Source organism: Choloepus didactylus, chromosome 6, assembly GCF_015220235.1.
Source record: "Choloepus didactylus isolate mChoDid1 chromosome 6, mChoDid1.pri, whole genome shotgun sequence".
Taxonomy (NCBI): Eukaryota; Metazoa; Chordata; class Mammalia; order Pilosa; family Megalonychidae; genus Choloepus; species Choloepus didactylus.
Window position 1 is genome coordinate 6,476,133 of NC_051312.1, and position 17,074 is coordinate 6,493,206.

Consider the following 17,074-nt stretch of genomic DNA (forward strand, 5'->3'; position numbering starts at 1 on the left):
GACATTTATGCAACACGGGATGGGGCAGCAGCCATCAGCCGGGGCCCTGCAGCTTTGCAGGGCTCATCTCAGTCCCTGCATGGGTGAGCCTACGTTTTCCTGCAGAGCTTGGGCTCCGGGGATAGAGCTGACATACGGGCACGGGCAAGACGACGATCAACCTCGCCCGTGGGCATGAGGGGCAAGTGTAAGCGGCACCTGCGGCAGGGCAGGGGGTGTGGGTAGGAGCCAGGATTCCCTGCCCCCAGGCCCCGAGGCTCCCCAGGCGTTCCCACCCGAGCAGGAGCGCTCGGACCCCACAGTCTATGCAGGGGCCGTGGGGCCAAGGGGGTGAACCCGGGAAGGCAAGTCACACGAGCAGCGAGTGAAGCCACGGCGGATAAACACCATGGAGTCACCACGGTGCTGCGCGAGTGTCAGGGACCAGGATGTGCCAAGGCCTCAGTTAGGCAATTTCTGCTTGCAGAGCCCCCGGCCCTGCCCACGACTGCCGGGCACGCTCTACCGCAGGCCCCACAGATGGGCCGTGCTGCCCTCCGTGCACCCTGGCATGGCAGAGGGCTGCGGGCGAGGGTCCGGGACCCCTTCAGAGGCTCGCGGGGTCATCTACGGGGGGCGCATGAGATGGGCATGTGTCACGCACTCCTCGTACTGTCTTTTCTGCACCACCCTGGGACACGGGGACTCCACATGCCCACCCCAGGGAGGGGAAGCTGAGGCAGGGGGAGGTGGCAGCCCCTGGGCACCCAGCTGGGAGGGGCGGGACCCACCACCCAGCCCAGCCGTCTGCCCTGACCACGGCAGGGTCCAGAGCTGTGCAAACCGGCTCCGAGGGGCCGGCACTCAGCCAGGCTGGGGCAGACGCTCAGGAACCTTCTCGGGGGCTGGGCCACCCCCAGCCCCACCACCCAGGAGGCGAAATGTTGCCTGGAGCCCTGGGCCTGGGACTGTACTGAGGAACGAGGGAAGTGACCTGGGGGTGTTGACAGGGGTGGAATCAGATGCTGAGAGAGCCACAGCTGGGGAGAATGGTCTGGAAGAGGCAGGAGGGAGGAAGAGGACCTGCTCTGCAGCGCAACCCAGTGCCAGGAGGGCTGTGGTTAGAGAACCGGGAACATTCCAGAAGGCTGCTGCACGTGGGCAACTTCAGGGGGGGCCACCGTTGGGTTAGAGTGAGAAGGAGGAGTTGCTGTGCAGAGAGAAGGGTCAGATCAGGGGATTTGCTGTGTTTCATCACCTTGTGATTAAAAGAATAAAGGGTTGTCTCCAGGAAGGGCTTCAGCCCTGATTTGAGTAGATCATAAAACAAAAACCACATACATTAGATACTTTGCTCATTAGCTGAGAGTTAGTTACTTAGATACTTCCTTCATTAACTACAGCAAGGAGGGTGGTGCTTGAAATCCCTCCCATCCTGGCATATGGACTTGTGTGTCAACCATGAGTGTGCTGGTTGTTGGCATAGGAGATGGGGCGGAGCACTGGGGTCTGGTCCAGCGCTGTCTGTCCGTTCTCTTCCTCATCTGGTACCACCGCCCTTGGCCCCACCCCAGTCAGCCCTGATGAGCATCCGTCTCTGGGCACTGTTCCTGCTGCTGCTGATGGCCTTCCAGCTCACTGCTTCCCAGGGCTGGTTGCTAAAACTGCAGCCCATCAGCCAAACCTGGCCTCCAGCACAAAGGAGCCCAGCTGCTGCTTTGCTTTATTCATTCAGAAGCCCTGTTAGTAGGGGCATACAAATTTAGAATTGTAACTTCCTGGGCAACCAGACCTTAATGATAAATTTTGAGGCTGCCCTCATTAATTGAGGTTGTCTTGTTTCCCTGGCAGTCTGTTTTGTCTCAGACTAGCACCCTCCACCAGCTTTCTTTTTGCTGAGCCTCCTCGCCCTTTCAACCTTTCTGTGTACTGATGTGTTGGAGGCGTTGCTTGTGAACCATTCAAAATTGAGTTCAGCCACAACATTGTCTGAGAGATGCGCCCACCACTGCGTGAGCGGACCTGTGTCCTAGCGCCCCCAAATCCCACCCAGCATTTGCCCTGGGGGGTGAGCAGGCAAGCCATGATGGAGAGAAGGCTGCCTCCCGGGGGTCCTGTCTCTGGGCCTCTGTTTTCTCATCTGTAAAATGGGGGCAATGCGCCTGTCCTGGACCCTCCCGGGTGTGAGGAAGGACCCTGCGCCCCCTGTCACCAGGCACTGAGACATGCTCTCCCTACAGTGGAACCCCAGGCCCTTCCAGCGAGGGGGCCTGGGTGAGGGGGCAGCCATCTGGGAACAGGCCAAGGGGCTGACAAAGCCTCCGCTGCCCCCTCCGAAACCAGCCCGGCTCCCCCATCTTGTCCCTGGATCCACCAAGTATCCATTAAAAGATGGCAGAGCCCGAGAGGGGACTTGCAGTCTCTTGGAAGAGAAGCCTCCATTCCAAGTAAGGCCACAGTCCAGCCCCACTCTTGCACCCACTGCATTTCATTTTCCGTGGCTTGGGATCCACTCCAAATGGGAAAAGGGGAGCCAGGATGGCCGGGAGTCCTGGGAGCAGCCTCCCTCCCAGCAGCCCGCTGCACCCCAGCGGCCCCCTTGGATCCCCCTCAACGAGAGGGACACCTGGCTTTCCAACCTGGCTCGGTGCTGGCTGGCTCGGGAGAGCCTGGAAACACACAGGAGGGGAAACGCAGAGAGCAAAAGCAGACAGTCTGCCCCCGCCCCCCTGCCCGGCCTCTCCCTCCCCAAACTCCGGGCCCTGTCCAAACAGAGAGAGAGGAAAGCCTTGGAGATGCCTTCAGCCGGGATTTATAAGCCCGAGGCAGCACCTCCCGTACAAAGGGGGACACAGCCCCTGCTCCCCACCAGTGACTCCCTCATAAGCATTCAGCACTTGGCGAGTGGCCCGTGCTGCTCGGAGGCTGCCTCTCCACCAAGTCCGGCTGCTCCTCTCGTGTGTCAACAAAACATGGAAACCAGGAGAGAGAGGAGTCAGGACCTTGCACAAGCCCTGCCCTAGTCCCCCCAAAGTCAGCCAGCCCCACCCCAGCACCTCCCCAGTCCCTCTGAGGTCACCCAGCCCTACCCCATCACCCCCCCATCCCTCCTACATCACCCAGCCCCTCTTCAGCACCCCCCAGACCCCTAGTCACCCCCAGGTCACCTGGCCCCACCCCCAGCCCATCCTCTACCTCCCCAAAATGGACTTGTCGGCAAGCGGAAACAATTGTGGGAGCAACCCGAGGCCAGCTTGACCCTGTCTGAGAGGGGTGAAGAAGGGCCAGGCCATGACCTGGGGTGCGCAGGCCCAAAGGCGGCCAGCAGGGCCCTGCCCCAAACACAGGAGACCCCCTTACGCAAACTGCTCCAGCGCCCACATCCAGTGACGCCTGAGGCCAGCCCCCCACCCTGCTCCGGGGGGCATGGGGGGCATGGGTGGGTGAAGGTGACCCAGGCCACGCGAGCCACAAAGATGCCCCCTCCCTGGGGATTTCTCCTAGGAAGAGACGTCACTAAAGCGACCCCACAGGGCTGCAACGAAGATGCAAGATGCGATGGGACGATGCAGGTGAAGGGCTCTGAGCACAGACCTCCGCGTCAGCCACCGTGGCGAGCTGCGTGCAGAGCGCCCTCTCGCGGCCAGGTGCGGCGTAGGCCCCTGCAGGCGGGAATCCCACCTGGGACAACCTGGGCGTTGTTCAAATCCGCATCCTCATCTGCAGGCAGGGCCGCCGAGGAGCAGAGGGCTGAGGGGCTCGCCACAGAGCCAGGAGGTCGCGGAAGCGGACTTGGAAACCACACTTCAAATAATAGGGTGGCATATGGGAAAAATACACCTAACGTAAACCACGGATTATGATTAACAGTAATAATTTAATATCCTTTCATCAGTTGTAACAAAGGTACCACACTAATGCAGTGTCAACAAAGGGGGGGTATACGGGAATGTTGTATTTTTTCCATGACTTTTCCGTAAACCTACAACCTCTCTAATAAAAAAATAATAATAAATAATTTTTTAAAAATTATGGTAAGTGAAAGAAACCAGACACAAAGTACTACACATTGAAGAGAGAGAGAGAGAGAGCTTCAGGTAGGAAAGTGCGTGTCCTTCGTCACTTCATGCTCTTTGCTGACACGGAGCCCAGCTCAGCCTGCACGGTAAACACCGGGCAAATGCTGGGCACTTAGTGTTCTCCAGCTTAACCCACCCCAGCTTTGCACCCAGGGACGCCAGGCAGGACGGAGAGCAGGGATGAGCTGCCATCCTGAAAACTGGAGAAAAAGTCAAAGTGTGCCCTGGTCAGGGAGACCCCCAGGCCCCAGGGCAGAAGGCTGGAGGGGTCTTTACTGGGTCTGCGGGTTCCCTCTGGCTGCTGCAACAAGTGGCCACAAAATTAGTGGCTTAAAACAAGACAGATTGGGCAGAATCTGGAAAACATCAGCAGGGCTGCGTTCCCCCTCGCGGCTCCCTCGCCTTCTCGAGTTTCTAGATCGGCCTGCTCTCCTCGGCTGGTGGCGCAGCATCGTCCAGCGCCTCCCTCTCTGTGTCCATCGTCATGTCACCTCTTCTGTCGCTTCCCCTCCCGCCTCCCTCTTATCGGGACGCTCGTCATTACCCTGGGACCCCTGGATGACCAGGGGCACCTCCCATCTCGAGATCCTTCGCTTCATCTCACTCACAAAGTCCCTCTGGCCACATAACGTCCTGCACGCTCAGGTCTCAGGAATGAGAACGTGGACATCGTCGGGGGACATGGCTCCTCCACCACACTGGGGACAATGGCCTGCCCAGGACGAGACCTACAAACGGTGGCACGTGACATTTCCTGGAGAAAACACTGGTCCCCGTCCCGAAAGCCAACAGTGAAAAATCAGCTGACTCACTCGCCTCCCCTCCCCACACACACACACACAGAGCTTCCTATCCACCCGTGGGGCTGTGCGCTCAAATAAAAGTGAAGAGGAAAGGACCTCCAGACACACAGGGAAAGTTCACACAAGAAAGACAAATGGCCGAAACAAAGAGGAGGAAGGAGCTCAGAGGACTTAGGCCACGCAGGGTGCTGAGTGAGCACACAGGGTCCGGAAGAGGAAGTGGCCTTCCAGCTGCTGGGGAGAAACAGTTTTCAACCCAGGAGCCACACCATCAATCCAAGTGTGAGCGCAGTTAAAGGAAAGGACTCAGAAAATGTACCGTCCATTCAGCCTTCCATAGAAAGCCACTAATGGTGGAAGGAAGGAAGGAAGGGAGGGTTGGAGGGAGGAAGGGAAGAAAAAAAAGAAAGAAAGAAACAGAGAGAGAAAGGAAGAGAAAGGAAGGAGAGGAGAGGAGAGAAGGAGAGAAGAGAAAGAGAGAAGGAGAGAAGGAAAGAGAGAAAGAGAAAGAGAGAAAGAGGAAGGAAGGAAGGAAGGAAGGAAGAAAGAAGTTTTTCAGCTTTGTGAGAGTGTTTGGGGGTGAATTCATGAAAGTAATAGAAACTCAAGCAAATTTAAAAATAAGGCAATTATTAACTTTTGAAAAAATGGAGAGTTGTACAGGAAAGGATATGGGGTCAGGGGACATCACCCCTCTCTCCTGACTTGTTCTCCTGGGTGACCCCTGTGAGCCCATGGCCTTAAACACCCTACGGGGCCAGTGACACCACCCCTTCCCCGGTGGGTCCCCACCCCCACTGCCCCCCTTGGGTTTTAAACTCTTTACCTGCATCTTGACGCCCCCTTGGCATCTAACGGCTCCACCAACTCAACAGTCAGCCCCAGAGCCCTTGGCTTCCCCAGCTACAAAATCCTGCTCCTCTCCCAGTCTCCTCCATCTCGGGACTGGAGCCTCATCCATGCAGCTGCCTCAGCCAATCCCCCAGGAGGTGTCTGAATCTCCCCTTCTGCCTTAACCCCCACATCCTGTCAGGAATCCTGTGAGTCCCAACCCTAAACACACCCCACATCCATCCAGCTCTCTCCACCGGCCCCTCATGGTCTCCCTGCTTCCTGGGGGTGCCACCGCCTCGGGGAGCCCTTTCCAGACACCCACAACCACCGCCCAGCCACTGTCTGGGAGGATCTGATTTCACTGGGGGTTCACCCCATGCCACAATGTACCCCACAGCCCAGCTTAGCGAGTTGAACTATTTTTGAAGAAATAAAGAACCCCCTCCCTCAAAAAAATCTAAATTGGGGATGATCAAACATTTTCTGTTAAGAGACAGATAGTAAATATTTTCGAATTTGCAGGGCCACACCATCTCTATCACAGCTGCTCAACTCGGCCATTACAGAGAAAAAAGCAGCTGCAGACAACAAGTCAATGAATAAGCGGGGGCCGTGTGCCAATAAAACTTTATTCGTGGATACTGAAATGTGCATGCTATAGAATTGTCAGAAGTCAGAATATGCTATTCTTCTTTTGATTTTTTTTCAACTATTTAAAACTGTAAAACCTATTCTTAATTCACAGGCCATACAAAAAAGGGGGGGGTGGGTTGGCAATCCCTGATCTAAACAACAAACAGGAAAATGTTTACTAAATATGAAGAGCCCCATGCTGCAATGCCATGTGGCCATTTTAAATGACAGCCATGACAAATGTGAGAAAACATGGGGAGATGTTTATGACACACGAAGTGAAAAGTTGCAGAACCCACCAAGGCATAAACAATTCATTGGCAACCACAGAAAATTGTGGGAGCATCTGGAAGGTAATCTGCAAAGCCTTAAAATAACTCAGCTGGGTTGGTGCCTTCTGAGTAGCTTTTATCATTATTTCTGCAAATTTCTCTTCAAAAAGGACCAGTGTAATTCCTGGCTCTTGTCATAAAGTGACATTCTGGAGGCTGCGGGAAACAGCACAACCAGGGATTAAAATCATAAATTTTGTCCTTTGCCTGGGATGTGAGCCAGCTCCGGTCTGGAGCCAATGGATGGCAAATCTTCTCACCACCCTGCATGTCCGTTTTCTGATCGGAAGAATGGTGATAATGATTCTACTTCCCTCATGGAGGAGAGGGAAGGGCCAAGTGACGTAACAGTTACAAAGTGCTAGGCCCAGGGGGCACCTGTTGGGGGAGACCCTCACCACTAATATTCTCTATGACCCCAACCCTGCCTGCAAGCAGGAGAGATGCCGTAACAAGTAAAACTTACTGTTTAAGCCAGGACTTTCCTCTGGGATAGACAGTTTAAGCCAGGAATTATCCCAGGTGGACTAGGACACACGTCACCCTACGGACAAGTGTACCAGTTAGGGATGCTTTCAGCTAAAAGTAAAAGAGACCCTCACTACTGGTGCCTCTTAGAGCCTGTTTGCCTTTCAAGAAGTCCAGAGCACGAGAATTACCATAAAACCCAGCAATTCCACTCCTCAGAATAGCCCCAAGAGTAGTCAAAACACAGGCTCATGCTAAAGCTTGTACATGAATATTTACAGCAGTGTATTCATAACGGCCAGAAAGTGGAAATAACCCAAATGCCCATCAACTGATGAGCGTAGAAATGATACGGGAGGACACGGATGAGTGGATATACAGGTGGTATATCCACACACATTTCCGGTCCACGCTACAACGTGGGTGAACCTTGAAAACGTCGTGCTCAGTGAAATAAGCCGGACCCAAAATAACACGTACTGTATGAGTCCATCCATATGAAATATCCGGAATAGCTAAATCCATAGAGACAGAAAGAAGATTGTGGTTTCCAGGGGCTGCAGGGGGCTACTGCTAAAGGGTACAGCGGTCCCTCTAGGGGTGAGGATGATGTTTTAGAACTAGATAGAGGTGATGGTTATACAGCACTGCAATGTGCAAATGCCACTGAATTATACGATTTTATGTTATGTGACTTTTACCTCGATTATTAAAAAGTCTGGGGGGGGTGGCCAGCCTGGGGGTGGGCCCAGCAGCTGTGTGACGCCATCAGGGCTGGTCCTTCCCGCACTGGGCCACCAACCTCAGGGGCTGGCTTCTGTCCTCGGGCAAATTCATGTCACAAAAGGGCTACCTACTCTCAGACATCATCCTCCCACCCAATGGCTTTCAAAGGGTAGAAGCAGCAGGGAGGCCAGAGTGGTAAAGAGAGCCCTGATAATGATTCTGTCCTTTGAGCTGGAAGGAAGAGCTTCCCCCAGAAGTCCCCAGCTGGCCTCCCTCTCCCACCTCATTACCCAGAACCAGGTCCTCCAGGCACCCCCAGAACAAGTGTGGGTCATGGACTACACGCCCTCGGGACCAATCAAAGCCCGTGCCTGGAACCCAAGCGGGCTCTGGGGGCAGGGCTGGTGTTGTCAGATGCTCTCCAGCAACCTGGGCACAGGATGCACTGAGCTGTGACAAGCGGTACATGAGCAAATAAATACACAGATTCCTCCACCCAGTCAACAACGTGCTGACCCGACCACGAGACAGACCCTGACCGGCCACGCCCCTGGGCAGCTGCCAACTTTGCCCCAGTTGCTGCCCCACCCGAGGGGCAGTGGCTTTCCCTGCTTCTGCCTTCAGCCCAGCTGCCCACGGTGGAGGGCCCCAAGCGAGTGCAGCGGAACATACCGTCGACAGATGCCAAGCGACCCATCGATGCTGGAAAATCTGGACGGCCGGAGCTTCTGGGCAGCATAAGCAAATTAAAAATGAAGGAGATACAATTATTACTGGGAACATTTGGGTCCTGCTTCCTGAGCCACATAGTCACCCAGTCACCCGAGCCAGAGACGTGCAAAGGCTCCCGGCCCCTCACCGCTGCCGTGGGCCGGTCGGCGAGTGCTGGGGATGTCACCTGTGAGCGTTTGGTGGCCGTGGCCCTCCGTGGCCCTGGCATGTCCCCCAGCTGCTCCTGGGGGGCTTTGCATGCACCTCACACGTCCTCAGCTGCCTTCTCCTCCTGGATGGAGCCTGGAAATCTTCCTAGAGCACAAAATCTGTCCCATCACCTCCTCCTCGCTGCCCCCCACCCGCTTGGTGCCCACTGCCCAGAGACACAGTCACCACGAACCATGCGGTGCCCAAGACAGAGAAGACGTGGGGGGGCCCCAGGCCCAGAGCAGCTCTGGCCTCTCCTTAGAGCTCGCCAGGAAACCAGAGCAGCTGGAAAATCACCCCGCCAACAGGAATCTTGTTGGAATACAACACCAATACTCACCACTCTAGAAAACTTTACAAATGAAAAAAGTAAAAAAAAATAAAAAGTACATATAAGATAACAAGAATCAGGCCAAATCCCAAAGGTCAGAGGTGTTTACAATTTGGCGTTATACCTTTCCATCTTTTTTATGTGTATTTTATCTACATTAGCGCTTACTGAATATATCGTTTCATGTCCTCCTTTAATCATCAAATATTGGCATTAAATTATTATATTATATAAAATGATTATAATGGTCAATGTGTACCAAGCATTTGCAAAAAGAGGAATCCTTAAGTATTATAGAGACTGGGGGTAAGGGACAAAGGGGATTTTTTGCTTAATGGGTATGAGTTTCTGTTTGGGATGATGAAAATGTTCTGGAAATAGGCAGTTGGGAAAGTTACACAACCCTGTCAATGTACTTATGTCACAGAATTGTACACTTCAAACGGTTAAAATGATTTTCACGTTATGTGCTTTTTATGTAAAAAACAGATGTAAAATAAATAAATAATGTATGAGATTGTGTGTGTGTGTGTCTTATAAAGCAACTTCTGGGTAAAGACGGCAGATAGAACATCCACATCACCTTATTCTTGCTAAACAGACAGCAGGGTTTTTTAAAGGCACCAACCCACAAGCACAGATTGCTTCAGAGCAGATGCCCAAGTAGTAAAGGACTTCCCCAACTTAGGAACATTGAATTCTAAGCTGGCAACAGAAGCTGAGAACTGAAAAGATTTATGGAACGGAATCACCAAAGGCCCAGGACTGGGGAACTCGGTGCTCAGGAAGTGGGGTGAAGGGCTGCCCAGACAAGGAGGGTGGATGCACATGTTTGTAAAAAGCAGCCACAGACTCAAATCCAATCTGCTGCCCTGTGGAGCCCCCTCCCCATCTATGGGCAATGCCTGAAGACAGATCTATTCTCTGGAGTGGGGAAAACAAAGCCCCTCTGCTCGGGGCCACGTGGCCTGGGGCAGGGGGAGACGCTGAGACAACCCCCCCACCCACACACACACCCTGTACTGGTTTGAATCTATTATGTACCCCAGAAAAACCATGTTTTTTTAATCCACTCTTGTGGGTGCAGGCGTGCTGTGGGTTGGATCTTTTGATTAGGTTGTTTCCATGGAGATGTGACACACCCATTCAAGGTGGGTCTCGGTTAGTTTACTGGAGTCCTTAAGAGAGCTCAGGGAGAGAGAACTCAGAGCCAACACACTTGGAGATGCTAAGCTAAGAGAGGAAGCCCAGAGTTTGCCTCCAGGAGAAGCTAAGAGATGACCCACAGGAGTTGGGAGAAGTTGAGAGAGACATTTTGGAGACAAGCTAAGATACACAATCCAGAGTTTGCCCTGGGAGAAGCTAAGAGCTGCCACAGGTCCAGGGACGTATTGGAGAAAGCCATTTTGAAACCAGAGCCCAGGAGAGAAGGACCAACAGACATCGCCATGTGCCTTCCCATGTGACAGAGGAGCCCCAGATGCCATCGGCCTTTCCTCAGAGAGGGTTTCTACCTCTTGATGCCTTAATTTGGACATTTTTATGGCCTTGGAACTGTACATTTGCAACCTAATAAATCCCCATTGTTAAAAGCCAGTCCATTTCTGGTATACTGCATTTCGGCAGCTTTAGCAAACCTGGAACACACTCCCACAGGCACAGAGCAGCCCTCAGTCCCCCGCTCGGCTCCCAGGATCCTGGGAATCCGACACACCCAAGAGGAAATACAGTGAGACTGTCTTCCAAGGCTCCCCAGGTCAACGGTGAGAGCCCACCCAACAAGCCCCACACACACTCGTAGAGCTGCAGTCACTCGCTGAAAGGAGCAGACAATTCCAGCTATCTGAACTGAGCCTTCATGTAAAAGACAGGCAAATGCAGATCGAAAGAAATAAAAGCTCTTCAGGAAGAAGGAAACATCAACAACAAAAAATCCACCAATAACACCCTGGGAGAGAAAAGAGAAGACAAAGCAACCCTGCCAAGAAGCGGGTCCTAGAAAAAAGGGACACAAAGAAAGTGTTCTCAAAAAAAAAAAAAATATGATCGTGGAAATTTTTAAAAGCCTAACTAGGAGGGTTGGAAAATAAACTTGAGAAAAATCTCATAAAAAGAAAAGAAAAGCCAGAGATACAAAATGGGAGAGAAGAGAGAAGAAAACTAGAAAATGGGGTCCTATTTGCCATACAAATGACAGGATTTCCAGGAAAAAGATAGAGAGAAATCAGAGAGAAGAAAATGAGGGACAAAAATGATTCAAGAAAATTGCCCTGGATGAAATTCCTGGTTTACAGCGGGATGGACCCTGGTCGGGCTCAGCAAACGTTTACTAAGAACCTCCAAGAGCTACCTGGGGACTAAACAGGTGCAGGCCCCCTCATGGCCCCCACAGATGCTTTTAACTAAGACCCACAGAAAGAAATGCGTTTTATGTCAGGCTCAGTACACACACACACACACACACACACACACAACTGAACAAAACTTTCATAAACAATGCTTACTTTGACTCTTTGTTGCAATCGATTGTGTTTTCTATGCTGTCTTATCATATTCGATTTCATTTCACTTTTGTTGAAATACAGCTCACAACTCACCATGCCGATATCACAGCCCACCAGTGGGATGTGAGCCACAGTTGAACAAAACCCATAAGCTAGTGGAGTAGATACCCTAACAGTGGTTGTAATGAAGATTTGTAACATCTGTAATAAAGTCGTTAAGTGTCTCAACTTCACCCTGAACCCCAGAGCCCCCCTTGCAGCCCCAAACTCCTGGCCATTCCATTTGCCTCTGTGTGACAGGGGAGCCTGAGAGGGCTTGAGCTGGGGGTCTGGCTGCATTTCAAAGGATCTCTCTAGGTCAGGTGAGAAAGGCTCATGGGGGCAAGGCTGAAAGCTGGGAGACTGGAGTATCAGCAGGGGTGCAGTCAGGAAAAGGGGAACCACACTAGGTATTTCTGACAGAGGGGATTTAATACAGGACATTGGTGGCTTAAAGAAAATCATCACGGGAAGCAACTGCCACCCTTGGAACTGGGAGGACAGAAGGGGACAGAGAGGGTTTCCAGAAATGGAGGCGCTGAAAGGACCAGCTCCAGAGAAGGTGCTCAGATGTCCGAGGATGGTTCTAGAAGCACCGTCCAAAGAAACCTGAGCCAGGAGCCCACTGTCCCTGCTGGAGCAACACTGAGAGGGATGAGAACTCCGTCTCCTGTCATCCTGGCCCCCTCTGGTGCCTGCTCTTGGCAGAACAGAACTCTGAGAACGTGGCTTGCAGAACTGAGTGCAGAGAAATAGAATTGGAGCAGAAAGAAGATATGTGAGGAGCCAGCGGCCATCGGTAAAGAGTGAGGTAGCGAGGACGGAGGTAGTGGAGCCCAGGGCACGGGTGCTGGGGTCTGGTAGCAGTGGGACGATGAGACATGGTTGGAATCCGAGCCTATGTTGAAGGCAGAGCAAACGGGATTCGTAGGCCAATTGGAAGAGGGGGGTAAGAGGAAGAGGGGTGTCTAGAATGGCACCCAAGATTTCAGGGATGAGAAACCCGAAAGACAGAATTGCAGATTTGAGGGCATAGGAGTTTTCTGGGGCAGCTGTAACAAAGAACCCCAAAGTGGGTGGCTCAGAGCAGCGGAAAGTTATTCTCTCACAGTCTGGAGGCCGGGAGCCTCAGGCCATGGTGCTGGCAGGGGTGACGGCGGAGAAACCCCAGCCTCCTCCAGCAACTGGTGTCTCCGGGTTCCTTGGCTCACAGCTGCCTCGTCCTGATCTCCGCCTCTGTCTTCCTTCTCTGACTCTCCCCTCTAAGGACACTCATCATTGGATTTACGGCCCACCACGCAACCCAGGATGACACCTTCTTCCCAAGATCCTTTTATGAATTACATCTGCAAAGACCTTTTTTCCCCAGTAAGGTCCCAGGCGCAGGTTTCAGGGGTTAGGACATGGGCACGGGTCTTGGGGGGGCCACCATCCAACCGCCCACAGAGGAGGGGACCTGGAGCTCGGTTTCGGTCACGCTGAGCTTGAGACGTCTATCAGATATCCGAGTGGGGCTGTGAGCAGACACTCAGGGTTTGGAGAGGAAGACTGGGATGAGAGGGTGACGACACTCACTCAGGGGTCAGCAGGGTATCGTTGGCTTTCAAAGCCACAGGGAGGCCGGGGACAGTCTCGGGCCCAGTTCTGAGCCGGAGCTGGGGATCCGGGCGTGTGACTTACTGCAAGAGGACACTCAGGAAGAGAGGAGCAAGGGGTCAGGGCGGGCAGGGGGAGGCTCAGCCCAGGCGCACGGGGGGCTCTGGGAGACAAACTTCACCAGAGTCGTCCCCCCTTGAGGCAAGGGGCCGCAGCCGTGGGAGCCTCTGTGTCCTGCTGTGCCTTGTCCAAATTCCTGACCCACAGAATCTGTGAGCATAATAAATGGTTTTGTGCCATGGAGTTTTGGGTAAATTTGTTATGCAGCCATAGTAACTGGGGCAGCCTTTTTTTCCCCTCCTCTGACAAATTGGAAAGCTCTGCCCAGCATCCGGTTTTATAGAACTTGGCTCTGATCCCCACCTCAGAATTGGTCCTTTTCATCCTTGTTGCCCACGGGAAGAAAATTCCAGGCCCTGTCTGCTACTTACCATCCAGCAGGCCCCCAGCTTCCACTCCCCTTCCCCGAATGCACAATTTCTGTCTTCAGGAATGCAGAGATGTTTGTCTAGTTTTGAGCGTGACTGTGTGTTTTGTTTTGTTTTGTTTACAACAGTCCTTTTCTTTATTGAAATATTTTATCTGGATTTACATGAAAATTTAATCCACTGCTTTTACTATATGACTGTGAAATATCAACTCTACTGCCTCTGAGTCAATAATTTTATAAATTAAGGTGATTAAAGTCATTTGTAAAAACAGTAACCACTGAGACTTTCTTACATTTATAACTAATCCATTATAAACAAATAACAATCCTAAGTACAAAACTCTAGAATAAGCGCAGTCAAACCGACTACAGACAAGAAAGTACAAGGAGTTTGTTGGTAATGCTATACCAAATGGATAAAAAGTAAAATTGATTTTATAGGTAAGTTATGCTAGTAAACAATAAAGCTCCTATCATTTTTTCTTGCATGTATGCTTAGATTTCTTGTATAAATAACAGAGTGCTCCATTTCATGAACTTCAATAGGATCAACTCCTTAGAAAAAGAAAGAAAAGATTTGATAATCAACTCCCAAATTTTATGCTTTTCTCTCTTATCAATTTCCTGACATTTAACATAAGCAGAAAAGTCTTTTCAGTAAATTGAGCACTTCGGTCTAGAGCTGTCTTGAAGAGCTCTGGCAAGTTACATACATCCCATGTTAATTTTGGTTTCCCATCTCTTCTTTGCTTCAAACCCCCATGCAAGTTTCTTTTTTCTCTTAACAACCTGTGAGTTTCAGCAGCCTTCTTGGCTTTTACCAAATTGTGGCAGGCGACAGCTTTGGCGATTTTTACAGCAGGCTCTCGAGTAGCTAGCTGGTTGCCGAGTTTCTTGGCTTTCCCAATAATCCCCTCTTCCAGAGCCTGCTCTGTGCTCTTTTCAAGACCTGACTTCTCAGTTTTTTTCTTTTTTACAGGGAGGTTAAACCTATCATTGATTAAAGAATACTGAGTGATCTCCTTCCACTGGGTTTCATTTGGGGTGTATTCACTATAAGACACCTCTCCGTTGTTCAATTTATCTTTCCTGGAGCGTTTTCTTTTTTTCCTCCTGAATCTTGAGGCTGAGTTCTTCTGTTCAGAATGTTTTTTACGCAATTCTTGAAATTTATTCCGCATATTTAATGAAATTCCAGCGGACACTCTTCATACGCGTTTATATTCACCTCTTTCAGTTTGGGGTCCATTTGTAGGGAACTCGGAGATTTCTGATTTTCCAGTGGCCTGATCTTCTTTATCTTCCTGTAAGTTAAATTCAGAGTTCTCTACTGTGGCTTCACCTTCAGAGTTTGACTCAACATCACTTTCATTTAGGCCAGGAGGTAGCAGCCCACACCACATTTTTTCTTAAAGTTCAAGACTGTTGCAAGAGAGTGGCTCTGGAGAAGTGCATGTTTCCTGCTTGGCTGCATGACTCAGAGCTCTGTGGGCTCTCTGGCGGCAGTGCCACACTCCGAGCCCAAAACCAGAAAAATCCCCTCCAGGAAACAGGACTAAGCACCACAGATTCTGGTGTAGAATCTCTAGCCAGTTAGGAACCGGCCGCCAGCAGTCATCTCAAGACACCGTCAACTGACTGCTTGGTTGTTGTTGTTGTTGTTGTTTTCCTTTTTATAATACAATTTTATTGAGATATATTCATGTACCATACAATCATCCATGGTGTACAATCAATTGTTCACAGTACCATTATATAGTTGTGCCTTCACCACCACAATCAATTTTTAAACCTTTTCATTACCACACACACAAAAAAGAATAAGAATAAAGTTAAAGTTAAAGTAAAAAAGAACACCCAAAACATCCTGTACCCTCCATCTCTCCCTATTATTCATTTACTTTTTGTCCTCATTTTTCTACTCATCTGTCCAGACACTGGATAAAGGGAGTGTGAGCCACAAGGTTTTCACAATCACACAGTCACACCATGTAAGTTACATAGTTATACAATCATCTTCAAGAATCAAGGCTACTGGGTTGCAGTTCAACAGTTTCAGGTATTTCCTTCTAGCTATCCCAATACACTAAAAACTAAAAAGGGATATCTATATAATGCTTAAAAATAACCTCTAAAATGACCTCTCATCTCTATTTGAGATCTCTCAGCCACTGAAATTCTATTTTGTTTCACTTCTCTTCCTCCTTTTGGTCCAGAAGGCTTTCTCAATCCCATGATGCCAGGGCAAGCTCATCCCTGGGAGTCATGTTCCAAGTTGCCAGGGAGATTTACACCTCTAGAAGTCATGCCCCACATAGTGGGGAGGGCAGTGAATTTACCTGCCAAGTTGGCTTAGAGAGAGAGGCCACATCTGAGCAACAAAAGAGGTTCTCTTGGGGAGACTCTTAGGCACAATTTTAAGTAGGCTTAGCCTGTTCTTTGCAGTAACAAGCTTCATAAGGGCAAGCCCCAAGATCGAGGGCTCAGCTTTCTAAATTGGTAGTCCCCAGTGGGGAAATTTAATATTCCCACATTTTCCCCTTATCCCTCAATGGGGCTTTGCAAATACATCTTTATTCTCTGCCCAAATTACTCTGGGATGTATTGGGGCTTCACACTAACCTGTACAAACCAACCAGATTTCACTCCCTATCCATGTTTTTAAAACTCTTTTTTCCGTTTTTTTTGGATCACTGCTGGGAGCTGGGTTGGCCAGCATATCTGTGACTGATCCCCTGATCCTCAGGGTTCTCCCCAGTGGGATGGTTTAATGATATTACAAACCTTGGAAAGTAGTTGAGAAAAATGAATGAGAAAATGCACACACACAAAATTATACCCCATGACCAGGTGGGATTTATCCCAGGAATTCAGGGTTGGTTTAACATTCACAAATCAATTAATACAATATTCCATATCAATAGGATAAAGAACAAAAACTCATGATATCTCAATAGTCTCAGAAAAATCAAATGACAATGTGCAAAACCTATTTATGATTAAACAAACACAAACAAATACACAAAATAATAAACTAAGAATAGAAGGGAGCTTCCTCAACTTTACAAAAACATCTACAAGAAACCTACAGCTAATATTATACTTAATAATAAAAGACTGAAATATTTCCCCCTAAGACAGGAAATAAGGCAAGGTTGTCTGCTTTCACCACTTCCATATGACATTGTACTGGAGGTTCTAGCCAGTGCATTGAAGAAAAAGGAAAAAAATTAAAGAACCCACATTGGAAAAGAAGTAAAACAGTCTTTATTCACAGATTCTTGATTGTTTACCTAGAAAATCTAAAGGAATCCACAAAATAAATACTAGAACCAATAA

General features: G+C 50.2%; 1 pseudogene; it reads right to left on the reverse strand.

Moving 5' to 3' along the window:
- Positions 1-14,440: 14,440 nt before the first annotated feature.
- LOC119538843 lies at positions 14,441-15,138 on the reverse strand (annotated as a pseudogene).
- Between the last annotated feature and the right edge of the window lie 1,936 nt (positions 15,139-17,074).